Below are 14,325 nucleotides of genomic sequence, written 5' to 3'. Positions count from 1 at the left end.
ATTTCCACCATAATATCTAGTGAACATCACTGCTGTATTGGCTAGCCATTTGTCCTGCCATTTCTGTGACTCTTCTTCCTTTCCTAGAGCTTATTTCCAAGATAAAGGGTACCAAAAAAGAAAAGAAAAGAAAAGAAACAGTGACCACAGGGAATAAACCAGAGGGGGAAAACAAAACTGTTTCCATATCATGGAGTTCATTTTAATTAGCATTATTTTATGTGGTAATACATACGTAGTTACTGGGCTACTGTAATACTCTTGTAAGACTATTCTAGGCATATATTAATTACTACAAGTAGGGAAACCATGGAACCTATGTTTCTTTGATTTTTGGCTTACATCTCTTAATATGATTTTTCCAAGTCTTTACATTTCCTTATGAACGGAGTGATGTCATTCTTTCTGATAGAAGCATAGAATTCCATTGTGTCTATACCAAATTTTCTTGTTCCATTCATCTACTGAGCAGCATCTGGGTTGATTCCATATCTTAGTTATGGTAAATAATGCTGCAATAAATATAGTGGTTCTGGAAGCTTTAGTGTATTCTTGTTTGTGGTCATTTGAGTAAATAAATGCTCAAGAGTGGGATTGCTGGGTCATAGGGAAGTGTTACGTATGGTCTTTTGAGGACCCTGCATACTGCCTTCCAGAGTGGTTGAACCAGTTTACATTCCCACCAACAGTGTAGTAGTGTTTCCTTTTGGCCACATCCTATCAAGCATGTGTTATTATTTGTTTCCTTACCCATCAATATCCCAACAATGTGCTTTAATGAAATAGAAGAAGCAATCCAAAATTTTGTATGGAATAATAGAGGACAATCCTTAGCAGGAAGCACAGTGCTGTAAAAATATCAGTACTAAGCTTGAAACTCTTATTATAAAGTCATAGTTATAAAACCAGCTTGGTACTAGGATAAAGATAGGCCTGAGGACCAATGGAATATAATTGAACACCTAGAAATGAACTCACAACTATGGGCACATCGTCTTTAGAAATGAGCCAAAAACACTAGATGGAAGAAAGACAAACTCTTCAACAAACGGTTCTGGAAGAAATGGACACGCACATGTAGAAAGCTGAGATTAGATTTTTATATATCACCTTGAACCGAAATCAATTCCAAATGGATCAAAAGATTCAATGTAAAATCAGGTATCCTGAAAATACTACAGGAAAGAATAGGGAAACACAGGGTGAAAATTCCTATATAAAAATCCAGAAACAGAACAAATCAAAGAACAGCTAGATAAATGGGATTGCATCAAACTGCAAAGCTTCTTCATAGCAGGCTAGCAAATAAATAGACATAGCTAGCAAGATAAATAGAAAGCCCACAGATTGTGAGCAGATCTTCAGTAGCCATACAGCAGACAAAGGCCTTATATCAAAAATACACTTAAATCTAAAAAAAAAGAAAAAAAGAAAAATCCTCAAAGAAACAACTACCCCATTAATAAGTGGGCTAAGGAATTTAAAAGATACTTCTTTGAAGAGGGAATAAGAATGGCCGATAGATATGTGAAGAAATGACCAGAATCTCTGGCCATAAGCAAAATGAAAATCAAAATTCTATTGATAGTCTCACCTTACCCCATTTAGAATAGTCATTATCAAGACATGTATTTTAGGAACATAGTATCAGCTACAGAAATGAAGTGAAACAATATACATCATTTAGGTTGTGTGTGTGTGTGTGTGTGTGTTTCTTGGGTTTAAACTCAGGGTTTCACCTTTGATAGTCTGGCATTCTATGTGCTTTGGTGGGGGGTGGGGGGACAGTCCTGGGGCTTGAACTCAGAGCCTGAGCACTGTTCCTGGCTATCTTTTGATCAAGGCTAACACTCTACCACTTGAGCCACAGCTCCACTTTGGGCTTTTCCTGTTTATGTGGTTCTGAGGAACTGAACCCAGGGTTTCATGCATGCAAGGCAAGCAATCTACCCCTGAACCATATTCTCAGCCCCCACTCTACCTCTTTTTTTTTTTTTTTTTTTTTGGCCAGTCCTGGGCCTTGGACTCAGGGCCTGAGCACTGTCCCTGGCTTCTTCCCGCTCAAGGCTAGCACTCTGCCACTTGAGCCACAGCGCCGCTTCTGGCCGTTTTCTGTATATGTGGTACTGGGGAATCGAACCTAGGGCCTCGTGTATCCGAGGCAGGCACTCTTGCCACTAGGCTATATCCCCAGCCCTCCCACTCTACCTCTTGAGCTACACTTCCACACCTACCTTTTGTTGGTAGATTTGGGAACAAGTCCAATGAAATTTTCTGCTCGGCCTGAACTGCTGAGCCCTTCCAGATTTCAAATTCCTCCATAGCCATAAATAAAGATCTGAGCTACCTGTGCCTATTACCAGTAATGATATTTTTGCATTGAAGACTCACTCAGCAAAATCATTACCTACTCTATGTCACAGCTTGAAAGTTTTATTTGAATCTGTTTGAAAAAAAAAACACACCTTACAAATCCATTAATTGTTTGGCATAACAAAAAATAGTATTAAAACACCCTGATTACTCAATTTATCCTAATCTGACTCAGTGAAATATTCTGATCTTGCAGGCTCAGCGAATCTCTATCCAACTGTTCAAAAAACTATTTTTCAGGCAGATCCAATGTAAGTTAAGGTGATGATTAATACCATCATCATCGTGTGCCTGTGAATCATTTCTGAAATCTCAAGATAACCTTCTTATCAAGTCACAGGTGCTACACCATTTGTTACATTTTGGGAACTTATAAGGTAAAGAAAATGCTTTGACATTTAGGTATTTTTGACATTTACCATTGATATTAATGAAGCCATAAAACTGTCATGCAGAATGCCATTTTCCCGAGGAAGGATGCTTATTAATTACAAATATTATGTAATCGGTTTTAGATGTAAAAGGTTGCATGTCCTTTTAATAAAAACTGATTAAATCTAAATCATTGCACAAGCACCACCATTATAAACTCAAATGTGAACTTTAAGTAGGATTTTAACCTCTGGGATTTACATGTCAGAAAGGATTTTAAGACATTAAGAAATTAAGACATTCACAGTTTCATTTCTTCACAGAGTTCTTTAGGAAAAATAAAAAATGTTTTCATACCTCTCAGTTTGTTAGAGGCATATTTTGTGTAATATTTATGCTAATGTACCTATATATTCGGAATGAATTATTTCAGTCATTTATTGCCTAAATCTTAACTTTACAACATTTGAGAAAGAACCAACAGTTTAGTTACAGCATTACAAAGTTCAAATGTCTGTGTCCCCAAATACTTGACATTCTTGGAGTATAAGGAGATATGTAAGTTTGCTCCCTGGGGAAGGATCTCTGGTTAGTACACCACCTCCATTCTTAGCATTGGCCACCATGGTGATATTTTACAAATATGACATGAACAGGAAAGCAAGAATACCATTTTAGGGGTAGAATGACATCTTTGCCTGCAGTAACTAAAAGAGACAGTACAGAGACTAAGTCCTTTCCCCAAAACTGATTTTTCCATATTATATGGATCACTTGGTCTTGCCTTTCTTCCTTTTAGCTTTATGCTTTTTCACCTTTAGTTGAATTCAATATAAGAATAGTCACTTCAAATACTGAGTGAGGAAATCATACCACTTCTAATTAGCCACATTATTTTTTGCATAGCATTTTTCCTTAGGGCTTATCTATATATAAGGATAAGTTATTTCAAAAGTTTTTATAGCTCAAATCATTTCACCTTTATAATGATGATAACAATTATTAAGAATGACATTCAGGTTGAATATAATGTGTTCATCAAGTACCTGTAGATTAAGTCACATACCGGCCCAATATTTAAGCTGAATATCAACCTGAAAAATAAACTTTACTGTGTTATCTGAAATACCACTTTTTGCATAGGAATTTTGTCATATATCTTGAGAGAAAGGAAACTATGACATATAATAATTTAATCCTTTGAAGTGCATGTACCTTTGCAATACCTCATTCAGCCATGAATTTGTTCTCTTTCTAGTTCATTGCAGGGCAGGTTTCAACTTGTTTAGATGGAAAGAATTTATTGGAAGTATGGAATTTTTAAGTGGGAGTACAAGGAGAGGATGAAAAGGCCTCATTATTTAAAGACTGTAGTATGTGATATAATTCTTCAAGCATGTGATTGAATTTGTTGTGTTTTCCAGCAATGCAAAACAATCAGTTGTGGAACCAAAGCTGCTTTTTAGAAAATTTGAAAATTGAAGTCAATTCTATCTTATCAACAATTTCTCTAAAATTCTGAGTCCTTTCAAAGTCGTACAAGTATTTTAAAAATATGACATCATTTTAGTGTTAAATACAAAATGAATACTGGTGGTTCAAAAGAAAGAAACTGAGGAAAGGAAAAGTAAAGAAAGAAATGCCAACCCTAGTTGCCAGGAATCCTTGTAAATAGAATCTATAACAGAAATACTGAGAGACCTTTGCCTAAAGTGGCATTATTGGATGCTACTATAATGCTACTGTAATGTAATAAATTATTAAATTGTTGCAAAGTGCTTTTTTTGCCTTAAGTTTTTATTTTGTGTGTCTTGAAAAGTATACTATTAAAGCTATTGAGATTGTGCAAATGCTGAGCATGCTTGGCATGAAATGTTTTTATTTTTACAAAACTGTAATATAACCATGCAAGTGTGTTTACTAAAAGGACACAAATTAAAAATAAAAAAGAAAGAAAGTCAGAAATAAAAAAAATGCATTTTTCTTCATGCAAAATCACTAGTTCAACAAATTATGTATGTGTCGGGGGTTTTTAGCCTCCTGGGCTCTCCTGTCCTGCAGGAGAGATGGGAAAGCACACCCCGCCTGGACGGGCCAGGAAGATGATAAGAGGGCTGACAGACTGCCACCCAGCCCCCCTCTCAATGAAGGACACACAGACAGCCTGGGAGCCAGTCAGAGCTAAGACTCGTTTAATGGTGGCAATGAGCTGTTCTTTTAAAGGGGTGGGAGGGTGGAGGAAAGGGAGAGGTATGTGCACCTACATAGGGGCTGTGATTGGACACCTGAGCTGTCCATCAGGGTGGAGCTCTGAGGGACCTCCCTAAGGGGTGGCCTAATTCTACGTCACAGACCACAGGACCGCCTCCAGGTTCACCACCAGGTGCCATCTTGGCTATACGTGGTCGCAAGGCTGGGAGGCAGGGCCAGCTAGAACTGCCTCTTAATGATGCAAGGCATCCGGGCCAGGGTGCTCCACAGCTCCCCCTTTTGTTTTTTATTAGTAGAGGAGGGGTACCTGGCTGGGAGAATGGGCAGAGGTTGTCTCTTCTGGAGCTACTTCCTGCTGAAAAGGGACCAAGTAGTCAGGGGTCCCTGATTCGTCATTTGGCCTGATACTGTCCAGATTGGTTGGTAAACGTCTTCATCATTTCCACGAGAATGGTTATCAGGTCCAATGGGTGTCATGGTCTCCTCTGGCTACCTCTTGCTGCTTGGGTACATCAAGGAGTCCCTGGGGTTGGGGTCTTCAGGGTCCAGATCTGCACTGGGCAGAGCAGTGTAGTAAGAGGCTGGCCTTGAACTGCAAGTTCCCAGGTGGCAACCTCGATGAGGGATGTTATCCTGTTAAAAGAGACTTTTGAAAAGGTCAGGCAAAAGGCTGACAAGTTCATAGGACCAGTTAACATAAATGACATGGGAGAACACACCCTTGTCATAAACCAGAAAAGTTCCATTTGGAAAATAAACTCAATTGTGGCCCATTACAAGGAAGGAGAAATAACTAGACTGGGGGCAGGAAGAAAATGTTTAGGGATAGTGGCCTGGTTAGGAGTAACCAGTCAGAAGCACATATATATATATATATATATATATATATATATATATATATATATATATATATATATATATAAAGTAACAAGGGCAAGAATGCAAGTTCCTGTCCAGATGAAAAATGGACAGGTATGGACATTAGGTGGACAAACATCTATTTTTTTAGGTGGGTAAACAACTATTCCTCTTGATCTTCCAGCTCTGATTAATTTTGAAAAGGCAAGACAAAGTGACTCCATTTAGGATGTGACATCATTCATTCTCCTTTTACTCCTCTCCATGATCCTTGTTCCCTGGACTGGCTGAGTCCCAGGGGTCTAGGTGCTTGTTATTGGGATGGCTTTCCCCCATTGGCATTCACGGGATTTAAACTTAGGGCCTGGACACTGCCCCTGAGCACTTCTGCTCGAGGCTAGTGCTTTACCACTTGAGCCTTGTTGCCACTTTCAGCATTTCACTGGTTCTCTTGAGCCAAGCTTCTAGCCTGGCTCTTTGCTGGTTAGTTGGGAGATGGAGTTGTAGAGAGATTTTCTGCCCGGGCTGGCTTCGAACTGCAATCTGAGGAGTTTTAGCAATAAAAGCCCTTTTTATTTCCAATTAAAGCAACTAGGAGTACAATAGGAATAGAGCTCACCTGTAACTTGTTGAGAGTTGACCAACAAATATTTGCCAGAGTTCACACTTAAAGAACAGCAGACTGAATGAGATCCATGTGCCATCAAATCATATCATTTAACCTTACAGGAAGGTGGAAGAGAACACAAATGGATAACAATCAAGGGGGCAAAGGGTCAGGATAATGTGAAAGTCTCAGCTTTAGCAGTGGCTGTGTCTTCCATTCTGGATCAGCAGACTTCATTAGTCATGTGTGATGGAGGAAGGCAGGAGAGATGGGTTGGATCTGGGTGAGGCTGTAGTGGCATCTCTCAGAGTCTTCTGCATAGATTGTCACACCTCCTGCTGGGTTGCCTGCAAAATTCTACACAGACTGGTTAAAGACATTTGAAATCTCCCAGTATTTCCTGGTTACTTACTCTGAGTACTCTGGCTTTTGTGGGCTGGTGCCCTACTGGTTTAAGCAGGGTTACAACTTTAAATAGATTTTAGAAGGCTTGGGCTTTTAACCATCTTCCTAGTCACAAAATCCACACAGAACAAAGGCCAACCAAGTCTGCTCTCAGCAGCAGCCACGACAGTTTCTGAGATATGGAGAGGGAAGACCAATGCCACCCCAAGGCAACCTTGTGGCTACCAAACATAACTCTGATGCATTTAATCTGGAGTAACTGTTATGATATGACTGTTATGAACCCAACTCTAATCTTGGGAGGGGGTGGGGCAGTGCCAGAGCAGGAGGACTCTGGACCTGTCAAAATCTTTACAGGACTCCTAGATTCCCTGAGCAGTTTTCCATGAAGGAGAGAGAGAATAAGAAATCAGTGAAAACAGGCAGTTTGGGAGCGGACTGTGGAGGTGGCTTCATGAACCACCACACTCCACACATCTAGCACACATGTCAACCTGAATCTTATAAAGTAAAACATTAATCCTGGATCAGGAAAATCTAGGTTCGCAGTCACATTTGTATAAAATGAATCTGGTCCCTTGATCTTAAAGAGTTTATGAGAGCACAGGAGAGAAAAATGGAAAAGCAAAATCTTAGTCTATACCAAAGAATTATCAGGATCAGATGTACATTTGACTTTTAGCGTATATAGACATAAAAAATAACACACTGATTTTACACCATTGTATACCACATGCTGCATATTTGACCCTTTTGGAGTTTTTGTTAGACACATTTGCTTGCACCCAAACATAATTAGTTTGGGTTTAAAACCTGGGTTGTTTTATTTTGTTTTTGTTTTTGTTTTTTTGCCTTGGAGTCTGTGATAAGTCAGGATGCCTCCAGGCTGTTTACTGTGACCCCCACCTACAGGCTACAAGGATCCGTTTAACATAAAACTTAAGCAAGTTAAAATAGTTAAAAAGGCAAGTGATTTTTAAACCATGATGCTAGTTTTTACATGTTTTACCCACAAACAGACAGACAGACAGACAGACAGTAGTGCACAAGCTTTAGGTGCACTTAGAAAAAATTTTCTTTTTCTGAATTGGCCATGTAAATCTCCTGGAATTCCAGGGGAAAAATGATATTATTTTGCCCATATTTTAGAACCACGTGGTCAGTTAGAAAATAAAACTTTTCCTAGGATACAAAATTTTTTCACTGATTATCTGGCAAGGAAATGAGGGAGCCACATTTTGAAAAACCAGTTCAGCTCCAATGGGGAGCTGAAGCGGGATGCTATGACCAGAGAAGGTATCAGAGATGGGAGACAAGGCACAAACAGAACAGACATGTGGCATGGCTTAATGGCGGCAGAGCTGGTCAGAGCCTTAGGAGGCTCACAGCAAGACACCTTCAAGTCCCTGCCCAGCCTTGAGGAATTTGGCACTCCCATCACCTGGGGCAAGGGAGCAAGGTGCTTGTTAAAGTTAAAACCCATTCTATTGTTAACCGAACTACCAAACTTAGCAAACATCATCAAGAACCCAAAGCCTTTTTTTTTTTTTTTGTCTCTATCAAAGCAGATTAGCCAACAACAGATGTTAAATAAATAAGCCCTTTTCCTCCTGGGCAGCCAGGGAGCTGTCTCCCCTCCATCCAAGATACTTTTTGCAAATGCTTCCCAGGCCTCAGAAGCAGGGCCTTTACTGTCCCCAGGGCGGGTCCACAAAAGACAGCGGGAAGCCCCTGGCATGGTGTGGTGCGGCCGCAGCAGGCTGAGGGGGGCTGGGAGCAAAGGCGGCAGCGCCCTCCACTTTTTGCTCTGTGGCTCACTCATCCGCCATGTGTCTCGGGACCATGGCTTTAATCCGGGGGACTTCCCAGACATCCAGACATGTCTGTGACCCCATTCGAGTGAGGCATTGAGCCCCTCTCCTCCTGAGCAGCGGGAGGGTTGCCCCCCTCCAAGCAGCCAGGCTGAAAAGGTCAGCAGCCACCAGCCAGATTGCGGCATGTTTCAACACTTTCCAGACCCCCAAACCTACGTTTTGTAGCATGAAGCTCAGGGCTTTGGTCATCATGCTGAGTTTGAGCATGCCCCATCTTTTCAGGGTCCCTCACCTCGGAATCCTATTGGCCTGGCCAGCTGACAGTTTCACCTTGTCGTGCTTTAGCCTCCTGGGCTCTCCTGTCCTGCAGGAGAGACAGGAAAACATGCCCCACAAGGATGGCACAGGAAGAGGGAAACAGGGCTGACAGACTGCCACCCAGCCCCCCTCTCGATGGAGGACACACAGACAGCCTGGAAACCAATGACAACTAAGACTCGTTTAATGGCAGCAATGAGCTGTTCTTTTAAAGGGGTAAGAGGGCAGCGGAAGGGGAGGGGTACGTGCACCTATGTAGGGGCTGTGATTGGAGCTCCGAGGGACCTCCCTAAGGGGTGGCCCACAGGACCGCCTTTGGGTTTACCACCAGGCGCCATCTTGGCTACACGTGGTCCCAAGGCTGGGAGGCGGGGCCAGCTAGAACTGCCTCTTAATAATGCAAGGCATCCGGGTGGGCGTGCCCCACACATATGCTGAAAAGATGTAAAAGGTTTCAGATTACTATTAGAGAGATTTATTTAAGTATACAATTAAATTAAAAAGAAATAGTTGTAAAATGCCTTCTCATGACATTGAAAGACAAATATTTATTGAATTCCTTTTCAAAGGAGAATTATTTGCCATAACCTATTTAAAACAAGGCTTGAATTGCAAAAATGGTTTGAGCTGAAAGTAGGAAAAGCTTCTATACTTTGGAAATTCTGTAGCATAGAATTCTTCATGTATGAACTATTAGAAAAGTTGTTTTTGTTTGTTTTTTTGATATGTGCACATTCTTCAATACTCTGTTTTGGCTAACTACTAGCTTCCATTTTATATTTGTTTCCACTACTTTCTTCAAGTCTTATTACACTAGCATTTTTTTTTCAGAACCAGACTCCATAATGTTGACATGATAAGGTTTTTTGTTTTTTTTATAATTTTGAACAACCAAATAGTTACACACTAACCAAAAATTTATAGCTTGATTTTTGGAAGCACATAGGGATTACATTGAATGTACAAGTTTATCTTTATATATAGGGAGTCATTTATTTTTGTCTCACTCTCATGGTTATTGAAATATATTAAAATATAATTAAAATTTATTTTTTGTTTGTGTTGTGTTTCTGTTCTGTTATTATGAAACACTTAAATGATTCTGTTTCTTATTTGGAGCAAACATAAGACTTAATCAGAACTCTGGCACACATAGAACTGCAGAGTTGTCACGAATGAAGGAAATTTAGGAATCATTTTGGAATTACATCTGAACAAGCAGGAAAATGAGAAATGAAGTCAAAATGGCAATTCCTTAAGGAGAACTAGCACTAAACTCTCTACAGAGATATGTACCCCAACAACCATTTACTCATTGAACTACCTTCTCAATACTTATGGGAATCGGGTGATAACACAAACTGGGTTTAATATAGCAGTAAAAAATTAATTTTGAATATGGAAAGGAAGAAAGACTTGAACACTTTTTTTTTTTTTTTGCCAGTCCTGGGGCTTGGACTCAGGGCCAGAGCACTGTCCCTGGCTTCTTTTTGCTCAAGGCTAGCACTCTGCCACTTGAGCCACAGCACCACTTCTGGCCATTTTCTGTATATGTGGTGCTGGGGAATTGAACCCAGGGCTTCATGTATACGAGGCAAGCACTCTTGCCACTAGGCCATATTCCCAGCCCCAGACTTGTTCATCTTACCCTTCCCCAACTGAAAGCAGCTCCATTGGGAAAAGAGTGCCTCACAGTTTAACAAAGGAGAGTAAATTAAGGCTAGACCTTTAGCTTACAAGCTAGTACTGGGCTTACAGCAGTTTACACAATGCTGGAGTGAGTACCACAGTCAGCACTGGCAGTTTGAGACTTCTAATCCTCATTAGTCAAGATATCTTTGAGAAGTACAGCATGGAAAATAACTACTGTGCAAAGGGGACAGACATCTCCTTCCCCATGTTTATTGAAGCACTATTCACAGTAGCCAAAGAATGGAAGCAAACTAAGGGCCCATTACTAATGAATGGAGGAAGACAGTTTTGTCAAGTATAGGGTAAGGAGACAGATAAGTTGATTAGTACTGAATACTAGTACTGAATACTAATACTGAATACTAGTACTGAATAGCAGTGAATAATTCATTATATGGTTTCAAATCACACCAATGATTTCAATGCTTTCAATGATGTTATTGCATTTATGTTACTTAAAAATCAATCTCACTTAAATTAATCACTGAGAAAAAATTAAAACAAATAAGTTTAAGGGACCAAAATATAGTACTCTAATATAAAAGAAATAATAGATACATTTTTTTCTGAATCTTCAAGGTTAGCAATAATAATTGTATGAAGGTTCTTCAAATAAGCTTTGGTTCTGTTTAGTTTTCATTAGCAACCTAGCATTGTAAGTATCAATGGAAACAAGCCAGGTTCTATAAAAGAAGTGTTTGAGCCTCATTTCTATAGAAAATTCCTTTGTACACCTTTTCTTTAGTTATTTGTGTAGAAATGGGAGATGTATGTAATAATTAATGAACAACCAATACATCACAAAGTTCTTGACATTTCATCACGAAGTCCATAATCCCAGTCCTGCTATCTTTGACATAGCTATATTGAGATAAGAAAGGTTTAGAAAAGATTTTTGGGAATTTACTTTAATTTTACTCTGATAATAATGCAATCCATATTTAACTCTTTAGTCTCTATTGACTAATCTTGGTAATTAAACAAATTAATTTTCCATCCAGGGAAGTATACTGTGTAAGTAGATAACTAGAAAAATATATTCTTATTAAGGTTCTTTATTCATCATTGTTCCACAAAAAGACAGGTAACCAAATCACTTAATTAAAAATGAAAAATAGTAGTAATTACTAAAACTAGTCTTCTCTAATTTTTCTTGTTATATTCTGTTTAGGCTTATAGAAGAAAGTCATTTATACACACCCTGCTTTACCATATTTTGTATGATGTGTCAAGCTGAGTGATGCCAAAAGCTGTTGATAACATAATATATTACATTACACATGGTGATGTGCTATTGTCTAAAATTTAATTACTGAGTTATCACACGTTTTCCATGCTTATGTTTAGAAATTGAATCCATTGTCAATCATTTCCTTTTTCTGTGACAAAAATGAGCCAATTTCCTCCATATGCTGCTGGAATAATTATTCTGTATTGGTTTTAGAATTACAGAAAGTTGTCTTTATTGTTTGTGCCTGTTTGCAAATGAATTTAGAAACTACTATTTGTATTTTGCATAAGACCTCACAAAACTTCTTGTCATGGGATGTTATTCAAAATACAATACTTTAAAATTATGGAATGAATCTGAAATAAACTCAATGTGGTTTCCTTGTTCCTAAATAATGTTAATCAGCCTCTTTATAAGACATACACAGCATCAGTTTGAAGTATGTGAGACCTGTGGTGACACATTTATGCTAAATATTCCACAAAACACAATTTAACTTTTATCAGGAATAGATTTTTTATTTGTGTTACAACATTGTAAAATAAACTGGTCTAATTTGATCCATGTCACCACAATTTTAGCAATCTGATGTTGAAAACAGTATATCAAACTGGAGAACTTACTCATCTGACTTCAGGAGCAAATACATAAATTTACCTAAAGTTTTTCATATTTATTTCCAATAAGTAACCTATATTGATAATACACATTGCTTCAGGTTGGCAACATTGTACAGATTATTCTTCCTTTCCACAGCTCTCTTATTTTAGATATCTATGAGATCACTAGCCTCTCTTGATATAGACACTGAGGCTGCTGAGTCACTGAATTTATATCTTGTTCAGATAGTTCACAGCATCAGCAAAATTTATCCACAAAATTCACTGCTCCAGTCAAGTTTTCACAAGTATGCTATTTAATAGAGTTGAAGCAGACATGATAGTGAACCAATGAATCTAACTACTAAAATCTATTATGATGTCATGTGTTTTTGATGATTCATGAGGCATCTGTATATCTATTTTGATTAGATTATATAACATAGTTTGATTGTTGCACTAAATAACCTTTTGTTACCTAAAATAGTTCCAAGTATGTTTCAAATGCAAGCTTACTGTTAAATGGAAGAAATAATATTGCAAATACCATTTTGAATGACAACTTACTAGGAATAAGTTTGAAGTGGCCGGTAAATATAATGTTTTAAAGTCTATAAAAATTGTCAAAATATTCTGCAACTGAACAAAGAGCAGTGATATTACTGGTCCTGTGTAATCTTATGTTTTTCTCTTTATGCTCTCAGGAATGAAATGGTTCAAAGAAACTCAGTTGTTTTTTTTTGCCATTCACAATAGTGTATACTTGAAGCAGGAAACATTAATGTGAAAGCAGTAATATCTATTTAATTTTGATCCCCTCAGAATTTCTCTTAGATAAGAAGAAGTAAATTGGTTGGAATAGTATACTGGATATAAAGTGTTTGGGGTTCATTTTTGCTATTCTATGTAAAAATAAAGGGATTAAGTTAAATCCTACAGGTTTGTTCACTAGCAGTTTATTGGAACTCAATCATTTTTCATTCCACATAGAACTAATTTTGTGTTTCATCAGGCTGTACTAAAGGAGAACAGATACAGATCCCCATGAAACTCATTAGAAAACTTACCATGGAACTGTTGTTGAAGAAGTTTCTCTTTAATTGACATAGTGTCTTCTTTAGGATAACTCACCAGGGCCATTTCTCTGTTATAACAGAATGGAAAGATGCTGTATTTCTGTTGAATTCTGTTTAATGTTCAATTCACTTTCAGACATATGGAATAACCACTGCTATCATGTAATGTATATTTATATTCTCTTTGTCTAAATATTCTTTTGTGTCCTCTTGGCTTGGAATCTATGTCAGGGCACTGTCTCTGATCTTCTTTTGCTCAAGGTGAGTGCATTAAGACTTCAGTCACAGTAGCACTTCAGGCTTTTTGAGTAGTTTATTGGATATAAGAGTCTCATGGAGTTTCTTCTGTGAGCCAATATTGATTTATAATCCTCATATCTCAGCCTCCTGAGTAGCAAGGATTACAGGTGTGAGTCACCTGTATGCAGCATGCATGACATTTTTGATTTGTCAAATTCAATAGCTTTTACATTAATTCTAATAAATTTTAATGGGAGACCAATAAGTGTGTGTGTGTGTGTGTGTGTGTGTGTGTGTGTGTGTGTGTGTGTGTGTCTGGCTATGTTTATTTCCATATGTACACATATATTGCCTTCTGAAAAAAAATTAGATTTAAAAACTTTTGATACATCGTATTTATATTTGTAACATATTACTTTCCAGTACTTATTTCCATAATGCAAGATGATACAAAATAAGTTTTTAGCAATAAAGCAATAATCTGTTAAAAGCAACATTTTTTATTGAATGTGGCCTAGTCAATAGGTAC

This window comes from Perognathus longimembris, chromosome 3 (assembly GCF_023159225.1).
Source record: "Perognathus longimembris pacificus isolate PPM17 chromosome 3, ASM2315922v1, whole genome shotgun sequence".
NCBI classification, from domain to species: Eukaryota; Metazoa; Chordata; class Mammalia; order Rodentia; family Heteromyidae; genus Perognathus; species Perognathus longimembris.
The sequence above is the reverse complement of the archived record's forward strand: the minus strand, read 5'-3'. Positions refer to the sequence as shown.